Source organism: Myotis myotis, unplaced genomic scaffold (genome assembly GCF_014108235.1).
Source record: "Myotis myotis isolate mMyoMyo1 unplaced genomic scaffold, mMyoMyo1.p scaffold_m19_p_3, whole genome shotgun sequence".
Classification (NCBI taxonomy): Eukaryota; Metazoa; Chordata; class Mammalia; order Chiroptera; family Vespertilionidae; genus Myotis; species Myotis myotis.
This window is the reverse complement of record NW_023416335.1, coordinates 190,370,228-190,386,515: the sequence shown is the minus strand read 5'-3', so window position 1 is coordinate 190,386,515 and position 16,288 is coordinate 190,370,228.

Genomic DNA, 16,288 nt, shown 5'->3' with positions numbered 1-16,288 from the left:
AAGATATTTTGTCCATTAGTTTTTAGGAAGAGTAGAAGAAAGGGAGGGAGGGGAAGCGAGAAACATCGATGTGAGAGAGGCACATTGATTGATTGTCTCCTACACGTGCTCCTACTGGCACCTGGGATCAAATTTGCAACCCAGATTCGTTCCCTTGACCGAGAATCAAACCTCATGACCTTTTGGTGTGCAGGCTGATGCTCTATCCACTGAGGCACACTGGCCAGGGCTAAGCTGAACACTTGTAATTTGTTTGATATTGAATGGACTTTTGAACAAATTATCTGGTTACTACTTTTCTTTGAAATACTCAATATAAAACTGACATAAGTGTCTTCAGAAATTATATGAATAGCATAAAATTCAAGTTTTTGGAAAAAGGTTATAACACACTTGGGTAAATTTATAAGAAATAAAAATAGGTCACCTGTACTAATAAAAGGGTAATATGCTAATTAGACCAGACATCTTCCAGACATCCTTCTGGACAAAGCCACAGTGGCAGGGGCCATGGCAGAGGCGGTTAGGGGCAATCAGGCTGGCAGGGGAGGGCAGTTAGGGGCAATCAGGCTGGCAGGGGAGGGCAGTTAGGGGTGATCAGGCTGGCAGGAGAGGGCAGTTAGGGTCAATCAGGCCAGCAGGCAAGTTGGTTAGGGGTGATCAGGCAGGCAGGCAGGTGAGTGGTTAGGAGCCAGCATTCCCGGATTGTGAGAAGAATGTCCGACTGCTGATTTACTGGCAGGCGGACATCCCCTGAGGAGTCCCAGGTTGGAGAGGGTGCAGGCCGGGCTGCGGAAAACCCCCCTATGCACAAATTTTGTGCACTGGGCCTCTAGTTTATTAAATATTAGGCTATAGATGCCTGTGTTTCTGTGAAAATGAAATAGTCTAAATCATAAATAAAATATATATATTCAATAGTATTACCATTTGATGTATCATTTAAATAAATTTAATAGGTTCATGTTTTGTCCTTTAGGTAATTAGAGATAAAGTAGGCCATCATATTTCTAACACCTAGCTTCATTCAAGACAGGGTAAAATTTCGTTTGTCTCCATTGCTTTACTCAACAAAGTCAAATCATAACAATATTAACTCATCACTTTCATTTGGTTTAAATTAATTAGCCTTTTCTATGTCTCTGAAATAACATGTAGGAGGTATAAAAATAAAAATTAATCCATTGTTTTAAGAAGGAAGTTGTTGCTATGGATGAATTCAAAACCTGTGCTGACTACATAAACTATAGAACATACCCATAAAGATTTCTTGAGATGGAATCTCTAATTACTTAGGAAAGATGTGTGACTTAAAACATTTAAGTTCTGACCACTCCTAAGAAAAGTGCAGTTTGCTGGTTATTTGTTCTCTATAACTGAATGTGGAAAAAGTAATAATAAAGAAGAAAAAAAGAGAGTGAAAGAGAAATGAGCCATGTGATTATTCACTTACTTTAATTTGGTGGATGAGGATAAATGGCTGAGTCTGATGGAATACATTCACTTCATTTAAAATGCTAGGTGTGCAGAGTTGCACAAACAAAAGTATATAAACAAATCTTGTGTCATCAGGGCAGCAAGGAGAGGGATTCATTTCCTGTGTCTGACTCTGTTCTCAAGTGGGACTTTAGGAACTCCCTACCATCTTTGAACTGGGTCAGACTCTTAGCAACCAATTCTGGGAGGATGGCTCTGCTTTCTCGCATAATTTAAGTGTCTCATAGTTCGACTCTTCCTCTGTTTTTTCTGAGTTTAAGCAAAGGTCTCAGCAAGCAATTCAAGGTTCATAGAATTGCACTACCAGTAAGATCTCAGAGTGTGAAATTTGAGACAAGAAAACAAAGGAAACAATAATAATTTATCTCTATCCAGATTACCTTAGTAGGCTCAAAGGATGAAAATGTTTTTGTGCCATATGTGTTTTAACATCTGTTCATGTGTAGGCTGGTGTGTACACACACACACACACACACACACACACACACACACACACACACACACTATTTCATTATCCTGTACAATGCAGGGAGTGAGGAAAGTGATGAAGCCAAAACAATTATATTTGAAAGAAAGAGCTTATTTAGCTGTTTTCTCAGGAAAAACTCAATACTTATATTACTGAAGACAGAAGTTCTTACATTTCAACAAACCATGCTCATTAATCTGCCACTAGAAGCCAGAGAAACACGTCAAAGTGTATTTTATCTCATTGTAGCAAATATCCTATCTAATAAAAGAGAAATATGTAAATTGCCTATCACTCCAACACACAAGATGGCAGCCCCTATGTGGTCAAAGATGGCCGCCACAAGATGGCCAGCAGGGGAGGGCAGTTGTGGGTGATCAGGCCAACAGGGGAGGGCACTTGGGAGGGACCAGGAATTAATGAGGACAGTTGGGGGTGACCAGGCCTACGGGGGAGCAGTTAGGTGTTGATCAGGCTGGCAGGGGAGTGGTTAGGGGGTGATCAGGCTGACAGGCAGAAGCAGTTAGGGTCAATCAGGCAGGCAGGTGAGCGGTTGGGAGCCAGCAGTCCCAGATTGTGAGCGGTATGTCCGACTGCGCATTTAGGCCAGATCCCACCAGATTGGAGAGGGTGCAGGCTGGGCTGAGGGACACCCCCACCCCGTGCACGAATTTCATGCACCAGGCCTCTAGTCATATAAATAAATTTTAAACCATTCATATTGGTAGTGATTCAATTTAGTTTTCTACTTTAAATAAAAATAAAAATTATTTTTTTAAAATTTCTGAATTTACTACATGTAATTTGAGCCTCTTACTTTGAAACCATGGTTCACAAAGTGATTGCTTTCATATTTTCTCAAGAGAAACAAAATCTGTGCCCTGGTCACTTTTGTTCAGTATTTTTTTTTACTTTTTCTCTTGTTTTTTTTTTTTAACTTACGTTTCTCAGTAAAGGAGTTACTCACTTGTCCTTTTTTTCCTGATTAATTCAGAAAATATGTTCCCTAAATATCATGAGTTGTAAAACTCACTTTTATGATAATGTTGCACATATATCTTAAGAAAATTGAATTGATATTCTTATTTTGCATTTAATTGTATCTTTCAAACACTGAAAATCCAAATTGAGGTGCATATGACTTGACTTCACTATTTTACCTTGGAATGGATGAATGCAGGATAATGGAACACCTTCATTTATATTTTCAGGTATAAGGACAATCTGACCATCAAACCAAAACCATTTTACTTTAGAATAAAGTGATATATATATATATATATATATATATATATATATATATATATTAAAATTAAGTTAAGTAATAATAGATGCAGAATATAAAAACCATATTTCAAAATATTTAAAGTCTAAAATAACATAAATTATACTTCTTGGAAATTTAATTTTATTTGATTTTATTATCTTTTTTTTGCCAAAGGGAACCATGCATATGCTTTAAAAATCCATAATACAGAATTACTTATTTTAAAATCAACAATTCTTTCTCCTACTATTCTTACCCTGGTTGGCCCCAAAGGGCAAAAATTCTCATTCTGGGTTTCCTACTTTTATCAGCTTCCTCTGTAAAAGTGTAGAGAGGGTGTTTTATTATTTCCAGCCAAGGATGAATCTTGGACTTCTTTTGTCTAACCAGACCAAGTTTCAGAAACAGTGTTCTCCCTGACCAAGGGTTCCAGCCTGTTCTTTAATTTCCTAATTACTATTATTACTTTTTTCATGAGGTCTTACAAGGATTATTGGAAATTGCAAGAAACAATGTTGTCTGATGGTGTTAAACAGGATGATGCCAACTCTTCCTACCAAAAGTTACCTCCAGATAATGACAAGAACAGCTAGAATATGCCTTGAAGGCAGAAAGTACATGATAATCTCTCACATGGAAGATAAGTTTTTTTCCCCTGGATGTTTCGGGATTTTTTTTTCCGAATCACAAAGTCTCTTCCCATTGTGATTCAAGGTTTTGATGAAGGGACATGCGGATTTGAGTGTTACTTGAGTGTCACCTAATGCATTTTCTCTTTTCACAGTATGTCTCCCCCACTCCCATCAGTAGCATCAATCCTGCCACTCTGACCTCTCTTTTCGATCTTTCACACTCCTCCATCATTCCATTAGCTTACTCTTCTTTCTCCATGGCAGGAAAGTTTTTTGTAGCCTCATATTAAGAAAGAGGAATACCTTTTTCACACATTGCTTTTTTAAAACATGCATCTTCAAAAGTCCCTGCATAGTAGAGAGGCAAAAGGAGCTGTGATACTTACCTATCAAGTCTTGAGATTCATTGGTGTGAAGGCTGCTAAGCTTCTAACAGATCTAGGGGGAGATGAAGGCTCCAGGCACAGAGATGCAGAGATCTGCCTGGTACAACAGACATTCCCAGGGCCATGATAACTCAGCTGCAAGTGAAGATGGGTGCTAAGGGCTCTATGATTATGGCCATGAAAGAGTATGTATATTTCTCATGACCTATGTGGACGGAAGTTACCAATTCCTCAAGAAAGTAACACAAAGGATTAGCTTGTTAAATCCGACTCACAAGCATTCTCGGAGATTTTACTCAGTGTCAACCTTTGCTAGAAATTTCAATGATAAATACTCGTGAGGTGCGGACAAAGCAGTGAGAGGTCCAGGCCTGCATGCATCCCCCAGGCCCTTCTTTCCACCTTAGGACACACTCTATTCCAGACTCACTGAATACCAAATGAGGTCTCTCATGGAAGGTTGTGAGTGCATCATGTACATAAAAGGCAGTGCCTGGAGGTCAGGATACATCTCTGTTTTATACTCAGATGGCTATATAGTTTATGCAACATTTTCCAGGAAGTTGGAAACCCACAGATTCTAGTCCTATCTTTTGTTTTGGCCATGAATAGTTTTAGACATTCTAATACATCCTGATAAAATAGTCAATAGATCAGGATTTGGACAAGCGGAACCCACCAGTCTTTGCTAGCAGTTTTATCATTAGTATGTTCACTGGAGAATTTGTCAGTCCAGAATCCTTTTTTCTGCCTTTCTCATGGAGTCTTCCCTCTCCCTTATGAGGAGAATAAGTTGCAGCCTGATGCTAGCAATTTTCCTTCAACTCAGAATGCATGCATTTTCAAAGTAGTGAGATCAAAATGAATTTCTAATTTGGGGCTCTTAGCATGTATACTATTACATATGTTCTGCAATATCTCAGTTAGAAATTGCTAAGCAGACAAAAGACCTCACTGTTCACATGACATTAGTTTATATTCCCTACCTCCTTGTTTTGGTCTGAATGTTGTAGTTAATGGAGTCATTCTTTGCTTTGAACAAGGACTATAGTAAATTACAGTGGAGATAAAAGTGTGGTTACCTCCAATGGCCACTGAGAGAGAGGAAATCCTGCTCAGAGAGATGCATTTTCTGGAAAGATACCGAACATTCCAAAACTAAACACATAACTGAATTGGAACATTTCAGTGAAATTTCAGTCTGGGTTCCCTTGGCAGCAGACCCCGAGAATGATTTTGAGTGAAAATTTTATTTGGATGTGCAGTTGATAAAGGTCAGAAAGAGAGTGTTAATATAGGAAAGGGCAGGTGGAATACAATAAAGCTTGCTCTCTGAATGTAGCTACTAGCATAGGAAACAGGAAGTTCACACAGTTGATGACTGGGGAATGGAACAAACCCCCGTATTCAGACTTGTCTTTTGTAAGGACTAAGGGCTCAACTGCACCAAATCCTGATACTTGTTGGTTGAAGCTCATCCAGTTGATAATATTTCATTACGTCCAAACTGCCATGTGTGGGATCAGGAAAGCTTTCAGCTATTCTAGGAGAAAAAAATTCACAGATACTGGTTGGCTAGAGTTCACCACATATAATGAGGGGTGTGGGTGATTCAATAATAACCACTACTCCAAGTGGCAATAAGTGGTAGGGACGTTGGCACAAACACTATTTAAGTGCCTATATACAAGAAGGACTCAAAGAACCAACCAGGTTGGCAGTTCAGAAGGAATTAAAGGGAGTATTTTATATACAACTTTTCTGTGAGTGCGTAGATGTGTGTGTTTAGTTATCTTTTTTTGTGACTTGAGTCTAAGGTTCTTGAATTGAACACTCCTTGATGAATTTTTATTTCTAAGTCAGTGAACTAAGATGAAAAAAGAAGAGAATGTTTTAGATAAGTCTCACCAAACATGATTCTGAAAACTTTGAATAACTTACAAACGAAGGTCACCCTGTTACGGATTGTGTCACAAATTTGTATAATCTCAAAACTAAATCTGTGAGCAAATTCTTAAAATTCTATTTACTTAAGGCAATTTTACATGGGGCAACAAAAGCAAAATTATGCAGTTTTTGCTACTTCAGTGATGTCCAACAAGAAAACTAAAAACAAATAGACTTCAAGTTGGCAAATGATTATTGATCCATCACCTCTCTCAGAATGGATTTACATAAAGTCTGGATGAATGAATTTTTATGTTTACATTCTCTGGTTAGAATTTAAATTTTATCAGTTTTGGTGGTTAATTTAAATCAGAACCATGTACACTTTGCATAAAAAGATGGGAAACTTTTCATGGAAAACTTTTCATGGAAACTGAAAAATAAAATCGCATTCCTTGTGTTTTGTTTTTCTTTTTCATTTTTTTTTGGTTGAAAAGACTGTCTTTAACAAAGAAAGTTCATCTATGGTAATATTTCAATGCTTAAAAATAAACAGTATAAATAAGAAAAAACTTATTTGGGAACCTGCTTTATATGTGGATGAATGGTAGATTGTATTTCCAGATACTTACTCAGAGATCAAGGTCCCTACTCTCAAGAATTTTATTCTGATTATCTGTCCCACATTTTAATTCCATACTAATAAAGTTATTCTTCCAAGAACAGAAGTGTAAATTCAACTATCAGTATTTTATCTGAATAACACAGTAAAAAGTATGATAATTAACATACTAGTAAAAATAAGGATAATAGAGTGTCTGAAGACATGTTCAAAGGACTTGAAAGGAAAAGAACATTGGAGAATACAGTGTTAAAAGCTTTTTTAATAAATAAATATATATATATTGATTTCAGAGAGGAAGGGAGAGGGAGAGAGAGATAGAAACAACAACGATGATGAGAGAGAATCACTGATTGGATGCCTCCTGCAAGCCCCCTACTGGGGATGGAGCCAGCAACCCTGGGCATGTGTCCTTGACCAGAATTGAACCTGGGATCTTTTAATCTGCAGGCTGATGCTCTACCCACTGAACAAAACTGGCTAGGGCTACAGTGTGAAAAGCTTTTAAAGCTCAAATAAATGAAGCACTTTAGTGTGGTCAAAGACCATCTGAGGCAATTGTAGAACACAGGGGTATATGCGCGTGTGTGTGTGTGTGTGTGTGTGTGTGTGTGTGTGTGTGACAGAAATAGGAAGTCACTCTGTTTCTACATTGTTTATATTCACCTTCTATCGCAGGGTTAATGAGGCAAGAGATCAGAAGCATACAATCTGATAGACATACCAATCACTCTGTTAAAGAAGTCAAAATCACAAAACATGGACAGAGACATAGGCTTGCTTTGAAATACTTTGCGCATGCTCTGGAGAAAGACAGCCTTGGTCTCAAACCTAGTGACGTTGGTCAAGTATCTAGCTCTGCCTTATTTCTCTCATCAGTAAAATGATTGGAAATCAAAGAATTCTGATTCTATCTCTAGGATATAATCCCCATGAGGAAAAAGTTTAAGTCTGACTTGTTCACTTACTATCCTGAAATTGTGGTGTATTAATAGATTCTTTTAAAAAATCTTCAACCAAGGATATGTTTATTGATTTTAGAGAGAGAAAAAGAGAAACATCTATCAGTTGCCTCCTGTATGCTCCCCAACCTGGGACTGAACTCGCAACCTAGATATATGCCCTGACTGGGAACCAAACCCAAGACCTTTCAGTGTACAAGACGATGCTCCAACCAACTGAGCCACACTGGCCAGAGCAGTAGTAGATTTTTAAAAATTGAATTTATTAAAGTGACATTGGTTAATCAATTATATAGGTTTAGGGTGTACAATTTTATAATACATCATCTCTATATTGTATTGTGTTTCACCATTTTAAGTCATGTCTTTTCCATCACTATTTATCCCTCCTTTACTCTCTTCTGCCTTCCCCCACCCCCATTTCCCTCAGGTAATCACTATACTATTGTCTGTCAGTGAGTTGGTTCTTTATTAACTCTTTGAACTTTTACACCCAACTTCCATACCACTCCCCTCTGACCTAATATGTCTGTTTTTATTTTATTAGTTTATTTTCTTCATTAGATTTCATATATAAGTGAGATCATATGGAATTTTTCTTTCTCTGACTGGCTTATTGCACTTAGCTTAATACTCTCCAGGTCCATCCAGGCTATCACAAAAGGTAAGATTTTGTTTCTTTTCTTTTATGGCTGTATTCCATTGTGTAAATGTACCATAGTTTTTCTATCCATTCATCTATTGCTGGTCACTTGGGCTATTGAAAAAAGAATAAATAGCAAATTATTTTTGAATGAGTAAATAGCAGTGATTATATTGAATCTTCAATGCTATCAGTCATGCTTTATTTTTTCTCATAGGCTCTGGCTGCTGTTCTTGCCAACAAAAGTGGAATGGATACCAATGTATCTGTTACTTCATTTCTAATGAATTGAAAACTTGGGTGGGAAGAAGGAATTCTGTGCTTCTCAAAATTCCAGGCTACTTTAGTTGCAAAATGGAGATGAATTGGTATGTATTTAATTCTGGTTTCCTATATATTTTTTGACCTAAGAAAATATACTATTTAGGTAAACTGAATACTTTGAAACAAGTCTTTAATCAGATAGTAAATGAATGGTTATATTTGAACTAATAACTCACCAATTTCCTATACCTTGAAACAATCATTATGGAACCTACATATAATTTCTCAAAGATTTATATTATAAGAATAAAAATCAAGATAGAGTCCAGATAAAGTACAAAAGATACTTTAGAGATAAATCAAAAGAGAAATAATGAGTCATTATTTTTATTCAATGATCCAACTAAGCAACTTTATAATTGATTTTATAATTGATTTTATAATTGATTTTATAATTAATTGGTTGTTGTCAACACTCTGGGATATTATATGACATAAATATGAAGAATATGATTATAAAATTACCAACTTTGTTTTCTAACCTTAAAAAGAAATTATTGTTTATAGTATAACAGGTATCTCCCATTTTCTCCCATTTATCCCCATTCTCCCCGCTCCTACCACCCCCCCGCCCCTGGTATTCACTACCCTATTGCCCATGTTCATAGGCATACAAGTACATAAATTTTTTGGTTTATCTCTTCTCGTCCCCCCAACCCCACATCAAAGTATGCCAGTCTGTTACATGCTTACATGCTTCGGGTCTTATTTTGTTGGTCAATTCATTTTGTTCATTAGATTCCACAAATAAGTGCGATTACCTGATACTTGTCTTTATCAGATTGGCTTATTTCATATAGTATAATATTTCCCAGGTCCATCCATGCTGTCCCAAAGAGTAACAGATCCCTCTTTTTTATATCTGCATAGTATTCCACAACTTTTTTTAATCCATTCATTTACTGATGGGCATTTGGGCTATTCCAAATTTTAGCTATCTATAATAATGAAAGCATAATATGCTAGTTAGACTGGACAGCTGAACAACCTTCCAGATGTCCTTCCAGACAACCTTTTGGATGAAGCTGGGGCTGCGAGGGCCGAGGCAAGCCACTGCAGCTGCGAGAGTTGAGACCCTTGCATGAATTTTGTGCATCGGGTCTCTAGTTGTAAACAATGCTGCTGTGAACGTAGGGGTGCATATATCCTTTCTGATTGGTGTTTTTTGTTTGTTTGTTTGTTTTTGTGGGGGGGATATATTCCTAGAAGTGGGATTGCTGGGTCATACAGAAGTTCCATTTTTTTGAGGAAACTCTGTACTGTTTTCCACAGTGGCTGCACCTATCTGCAGTCCCACCAGCAGTGCACAAATGTTCCCTTATCTCCACATCCTCTCCAGCACTTGTCATTTGTTGATGCTTTCATGAAAGCCATTCTGACATATGTGAGGTGTTATGTCATTGTGGTTTTAATTTGCATTTCTCTGATGATCAGTGACTTTGAGCATGTTTTCAAATATCTCTTGGCCATTTGTATGTCCTCTTTGGAGAAATAACTATTCAGGTCTTCTGCCCATTTTTTACATGTAGGAAGGACATAAATCATTTGGAGCCAAAGTTTGGACCTTTGTAGTTAGCTTCCTACATATTTTTAATGACCTTTGCCTTGTGGAATTCAACCCTTATGGAAAAATCAAATACATTGTGTTGGTGTTGGTCAGTGTCACCAATAGAATATGGCATAGGTCATATGCCATGTTTGAGGATACATGATAAAAGACAGTGTGGCTTCTGCCTTGTGCTTTCTCAGGTCACTTGAGAGAATTCAGAAACCACGTTATGAGAGACTTTGGAGAGGTCCATGAAGTGTGGGATTTAAGAGTCCTATGAACAGCCAGCAAAATATTAAGCTTCTTGCTGACAGCCATGTAAGTGAACCTTCCTGGAAGCAGCTTTTCCAGCCAGTGTTAAGTCTTCTGATGATTGCAACCCAGCCTACCTTTTCCCAGCAACCTCATAACAGATCTTGAGCCAGTTTGACCTCACTCAGCAGCTCCTGAATTCCTAATCCATAGAAACTGTGCAATATAATGATATATTTTGTTGGTTTTAAGCTGAAAAATTTGGGGTTAAGTTTTTGTATATAGTAGTTAGCGAATACAATTTTTTTTCTCATAATGACCCTATGAACAAAGGATATTTCAGACCCCAACGGTAAACTAACATTGTATCGTTTTTGAGGTTCTGTTGTTATCACCCTTTTGAAATTAAAATCCTATTCTCTGTCAAACTGAAACTTTTAAAGATATTTAATAATATTATATTATCCACGAGTGTCACTTTGATCTCTTTGAAAATACCCTTTTAATGGCCCCTGTCTACCTCCTGTTATTGGACTGGGTCCTCAATATACCTGCTCCACAAACTGTTGTCATAGAAGTTTTCTTCATGATCCTCTAGTAAATACCAAATATTTTATTGATTACAGCTTACCTCTTTTTATATTTTTAATTGAGAATAAATGTGCATAAAATATATCTGTTAAATTTACATTTGATTTTTTTACCCATGTCCAAATGCTACTAGGTTGAAATAGCTGATGAAAATGCTACTAGACTAAAATATTGACTAACAAAGACTCTCTCATGCTACTTGCTAAGTGATACTGACTCTTCTCCAAGAGAATCACTACTCTAATTCCTAAAGGCATTGGTTTAGCCCAGTGATGGCGAACCTATGACACGCGTGTCAGAGGTGACACGCGAACTCATTTTTTTGGTTGATTTTTCTTTGTTAAATGGCATTTAAATATATAAAATAAATATAAAAAATATAAATCTTTGTTTTACTATGGTTGCAAATATCAAAAAATTTCTATATGTAACATGGCACCAGAGTTAAGTTAGGGTTTTTCAAAATGCTGACACGCCGAGCTCAAAAGGTTCACCATCACTGGTTTAGCCTAATCTTGAATTCAGTATGAACAGAAGTTTACTATATGTATCTGTGGCTTCTCTCACAGGGCATTATGGCTGTGAGATTTATTCATTTGTGTGTGTGTGTGTGTGTGTGTGTGTGTGTGTGTGTGTGTGTGTGTGTAAAGGTAGCTCATTGTTTTTTATTGTTATGTAGAATTAATAAGACTATGCCACAATTTTCCTATATATTCTAATGCTGTTCAACTCCCCCCCCCCTACTTTTTGACCATTATGAATAAAATTACCATGGACATTTTTGTATATCTCTTTGTTAGAAACATGCCTGCAATTATCTTTAATATATGCCTAGGAGTTACATTTCTAAGTTGTAAGCTGGCATATATTTAGTTCTATTAGATGATGCCATATATATATATATATATATATATATATATATATATATATATATATAAATTATTTATGATCTTACCATAATTGATGTGAATGTGTTCTATATCCTTGCCAACACATAGTGTTATCCATTATTTCAGTCTAAACACCTTTGGGTAGAAGACAGAAGACTGCCTTTTGGGTGGCCCTTTGTAAAGGTGGGGCATTGGACACTCAGTCTATGTCTTCCCTCCCAAGAGAATGTTGGGAGCTGGGAGTTTCTTCCTGATTCCATGGTGCTGTGCAGGGGGTAGAGATTATGACAAGAGTATGTCTCAATTTTCCCAACTGGCTTTAAAGTGGAAGCTTTGCACTCATACAAGGTGCAAGAGCCTCTCAACTGGTGTCTGAATTTCTCACAAGGAGAATTTGACCACGAATTATTGTTGAATCGGTATTTTTTTACTTGGAAGTGAGCTCAAGAGCTTCCTTATCTGTCATCTTGCTGGCATCACTCTGCTAATTCATTTTTCTTAGAAGTACAATTATAAATAAGCATATTACATATTTATAACTATGTATATATACATATTTATATCCTTAAGGGATATAACATAAAAATATTTAGTCACTCTATTTCTAATTTATATAAAAATGAATTTGGATTGCAATCAAACTCATGTTAACTGAATTTTAGTGAAGACAAAATATTACCATGTGTAAGTGGAAGAAACTGTGGCGGGATTCCATTTATGACTGATAGAGCGGTTGCCATTTTAAACAACAGCGTACAACATCTCTATATGGCACTAACTAGCACTTCCAATATTTTCTGATTACTGGCCAAGATTTTCTGAACCACATTCTTTGGGATGCTTCTGGCTACTATGCAACTTATACTGTAAAATCCAATGTGATACTCTTTCTCTGTATGCTTTTACTTGGTCCAGCATTAAAATGGTTAGACTTTCATTTTTTTCAGCCATTATGGGCTATAGCTATTTGTTAAAATGCTACATAAATAACAATAAGGCAAATGTGTCCATGGCAAACACTATCCCCACAGATTCATATTTTAGAATGCTTATTCACTGAGAACTTACGAGTCTTCCATACAAGATTTTACTGGTTAAGAGTAGCAAATATATTTTAGAGTAAGAATCTAAAAGAAAGGGTACTTTAACAAATGTACTAGCTAAACCTCCAATTTCATATTGCGGAGATGGTTGCTTGATTCCAAATGTCCCTCCTGTCTCCCCCAGTTCCATAAAATCAATAAGGAGTCAAAGAAAACTACATAAGACTCATGCCCTTTGAGGCCTTCCAGTGACAAAGAACACCACAAATGATGTGTAAGCAGAGAAAACAGATTAACAGAACACTTGCTACTGAATGTCGATGCTGTGGGGTAAAGGGTAGTTCTTAAAATATCCTATTACAAAGAGAAGCAGAGGACATAGATGAAGCCCAGATGTAATCCAGTCAGGAAGATAAAACTGCAATAAATTCCAAAATACTTAACATCGTTTGGAATTTGGTAGTTTATAAGTGAGGCAGGGTTTGCAATGTAAGACAAGAAGTGAGAAATTGGAAAAAAAGATTTTCTCTGTAGGAGAAGCATGTAAGAAAGGAGTGTTGCATCTTATCGATGTGAGTGTAAAAGCCAATAAATAATTTGGAGGACTTAAGAATCCTAAAGTCAAAAAAAAAAAAAAGAATCCTAAAGTCATAAAAGAGAAAAAAAGGTGTTCCTTTTCCTTCCCCAGCTCCATACCAGCACCTCCATAAAGGAAACTGCACAGAACAGGGCAGATCTGACAGAAGAGGAAGCTCTCTGACTGGGAATCTCAGCCATCAAATAAATCATTGCTTTTTAAAGAAGACTACATTTCTATAAAACCTCTTTTTAACAGTTCAAGAATGTGAATAGGATACTCTCTACCTAAGAACAGCCTTGCACCTAAAAGAGAAAACAACCACAAAGCTGAAGAAAACTGTCGCATAGCACTGCACATTAATTCAGATATCCTCATAGAGTCATAAAAAGAACAGAGCTGCAAAATCTAAAAGAAAGGCAGAAATCAACCAGGAGTTGCTCAAACTCGGGAAAGTAATAGAATGCTAAAAGTAAAGTGATGAACAGCGATTTCTGAGGCAAGTAGAAACAATAAGTAAGTATACGGTAGGTTGCAATCCCGATACTAGTCAAACAAGTGTACCTATAGAGAATTAAACAGAGGGAGGAAAGACACTTGATAATGTTAAAATTTATTACTACCATGCAGGTTAAAATGTTAGGAATCTATCCAGTAGATAACAGTGGCTATTTGTACAATAAAAAAAAAAGATGAGATGCATGAAAAAGCAGATAGTAGCACATTCATAAATATCCAAAAGAACTAAAAACAGATACTCAAACAAATACTTATACACAAACATTATTCACTTGTACACTGAAAAGAAGCACTACTCACAGTTGACAAAAGGTAGAAACATACTGAATGTTCATCAATGGATGGATAAAGTGTGCCATATCCACACAATGGAATATCATTCAGTCATAAAAAGGAATGAAGTACTGATAGATGCTAGTATATGAATGAACCTTAGAAAACATTACGTTTCTGAGAAAGATACCAAAAGGTTAAATACAACAGGGTGGGGAAAAAGTAGGTTTACAGTTGTTCATATGGAAAATAAATACAATAATAAAAAATAATAATACAAGAAAAACTCTGTTTCACGTACTCCCAAGTGTGGACCTACTTTTGCCCCATGCTATACAGCATGATTCTGTTTCTATGAAATACTAAGAGGCCTGGTGCACAAAATTTGTGCACTTGGGGGCGGGATCCCTCAGCCTAGCCTGCACCCTCTCACAGTCTGGGAGCCCTTGGGGAATGTCCAACTGCCGGCTTAAGCCTGCTCCCTAAGCCTGTAGTCGGACATCCTTAGCACTCCTGCCACTGCTGCTGTGCTAGCCAGCCATAGCCCTGCTTCTGGCTGAGTGGCACTCCCCCTGTGGGAGGGCACTGACCACCAGGGGGCAGTTTCTGTGTTGAGTGTCTGCCCACTGGTGGTCAGTGTGCATCATAGTGACCAGTCATTTTGCCATTCGGTCCATTTACAGATTAGCCTTTTATTATATAGGACTAGAGGCCCAGTGCACAAAAATTTGTGCACTTGGGGGGGGGGGTCCCCTCAGCCCGGCCTGTGCCCTCTTGCAGTATGGGACCCCTCAGGGGATGACCACCTGCTGGCTTAGGCCCGCTCCCTGGGGGACTGGGCCTAAGCTGGCAGTCAGACATCCCTCTGGCAGCTGGGAGCCCTCGGGGGATGTCCACTTGCCAGTGGGGAGCAGGCCTAAGCTGCAGTCAGACATCCTTAGCGTTGCTGAGAAGGCAGGAGAGGCTCCCACCACCACCGCTGTACTGGCAGCCATCAGCCTGGCTTGTGGCTGAGCAGAGCTCACCCTGTGGGAGCACACTGACCACCAGGGGGCAGCTCCTGCATTGAGAGTCTCAGTCATTCTGCTGTTAGGGTCAATTTCCATATTACCATTTTATTATATAGGATAAGTCCTGGTGCATGGGTGGGGGCCAGCAGATTTGCCCTGAAGAGTGTCCCGGATCAGAGTGGGGGTCCCGCTGGGGTGTCTGGTGGGCCTGGGTGAGGGGCTGATGGCTGTTTGCAGGCTGTCCAAGACCCCAGTGGGGAACTTCACCCCATGAGGGTATGGCCAGCCTGGGTGAGTGGCTGATGGCTATTTGCAGGCTGGCCAACCCCCCCAGTGGGACCCTCATCCCATGAGGGTGTGGCTATCCAGGGTGAGGGGCTGATGGCTGTTTGCAGGCTGGCCACAGCCCCCAGCCACCCAATCTCCCAGTGGAGGCTGGCTGGAAGCAGGTATCTGGGATTTATTTATCTTCTATAATTGAAACTTTGTTGCCTTGAGCAGAGGCCACAACCAGCCAGGGCAGGTGGGAAGCTTGGCTTCCTCCATTGCCAGGGAAACCAAGCCTCCTGCTTGCTCCAGCTCCATTGCTGTCAGCTGCCATCTTGGTTGGGTTAATTTGCATATAGTCACTCTGATTGGCTGGTGGGCATGGCTTGGGGGCGTAGCGGAGGTGTGGTCAGTTTGCCCGTTTCTCTTTTATTAGATTAGATTCTGAATAGGTAAATTCAGTTACAGAAAACAAATTACTGGTTGCCAGGAAGGAAGGGAGAATGAAGAGTACTGCTTATTGGGGTTTTATTGGGGATAATAAACACATTTTGAACTAGAAAAAGTGATGATTTTAACAGTCTACTCTCAATACAAGACAGAAAATTTGGACAAAAATAAGTTATGT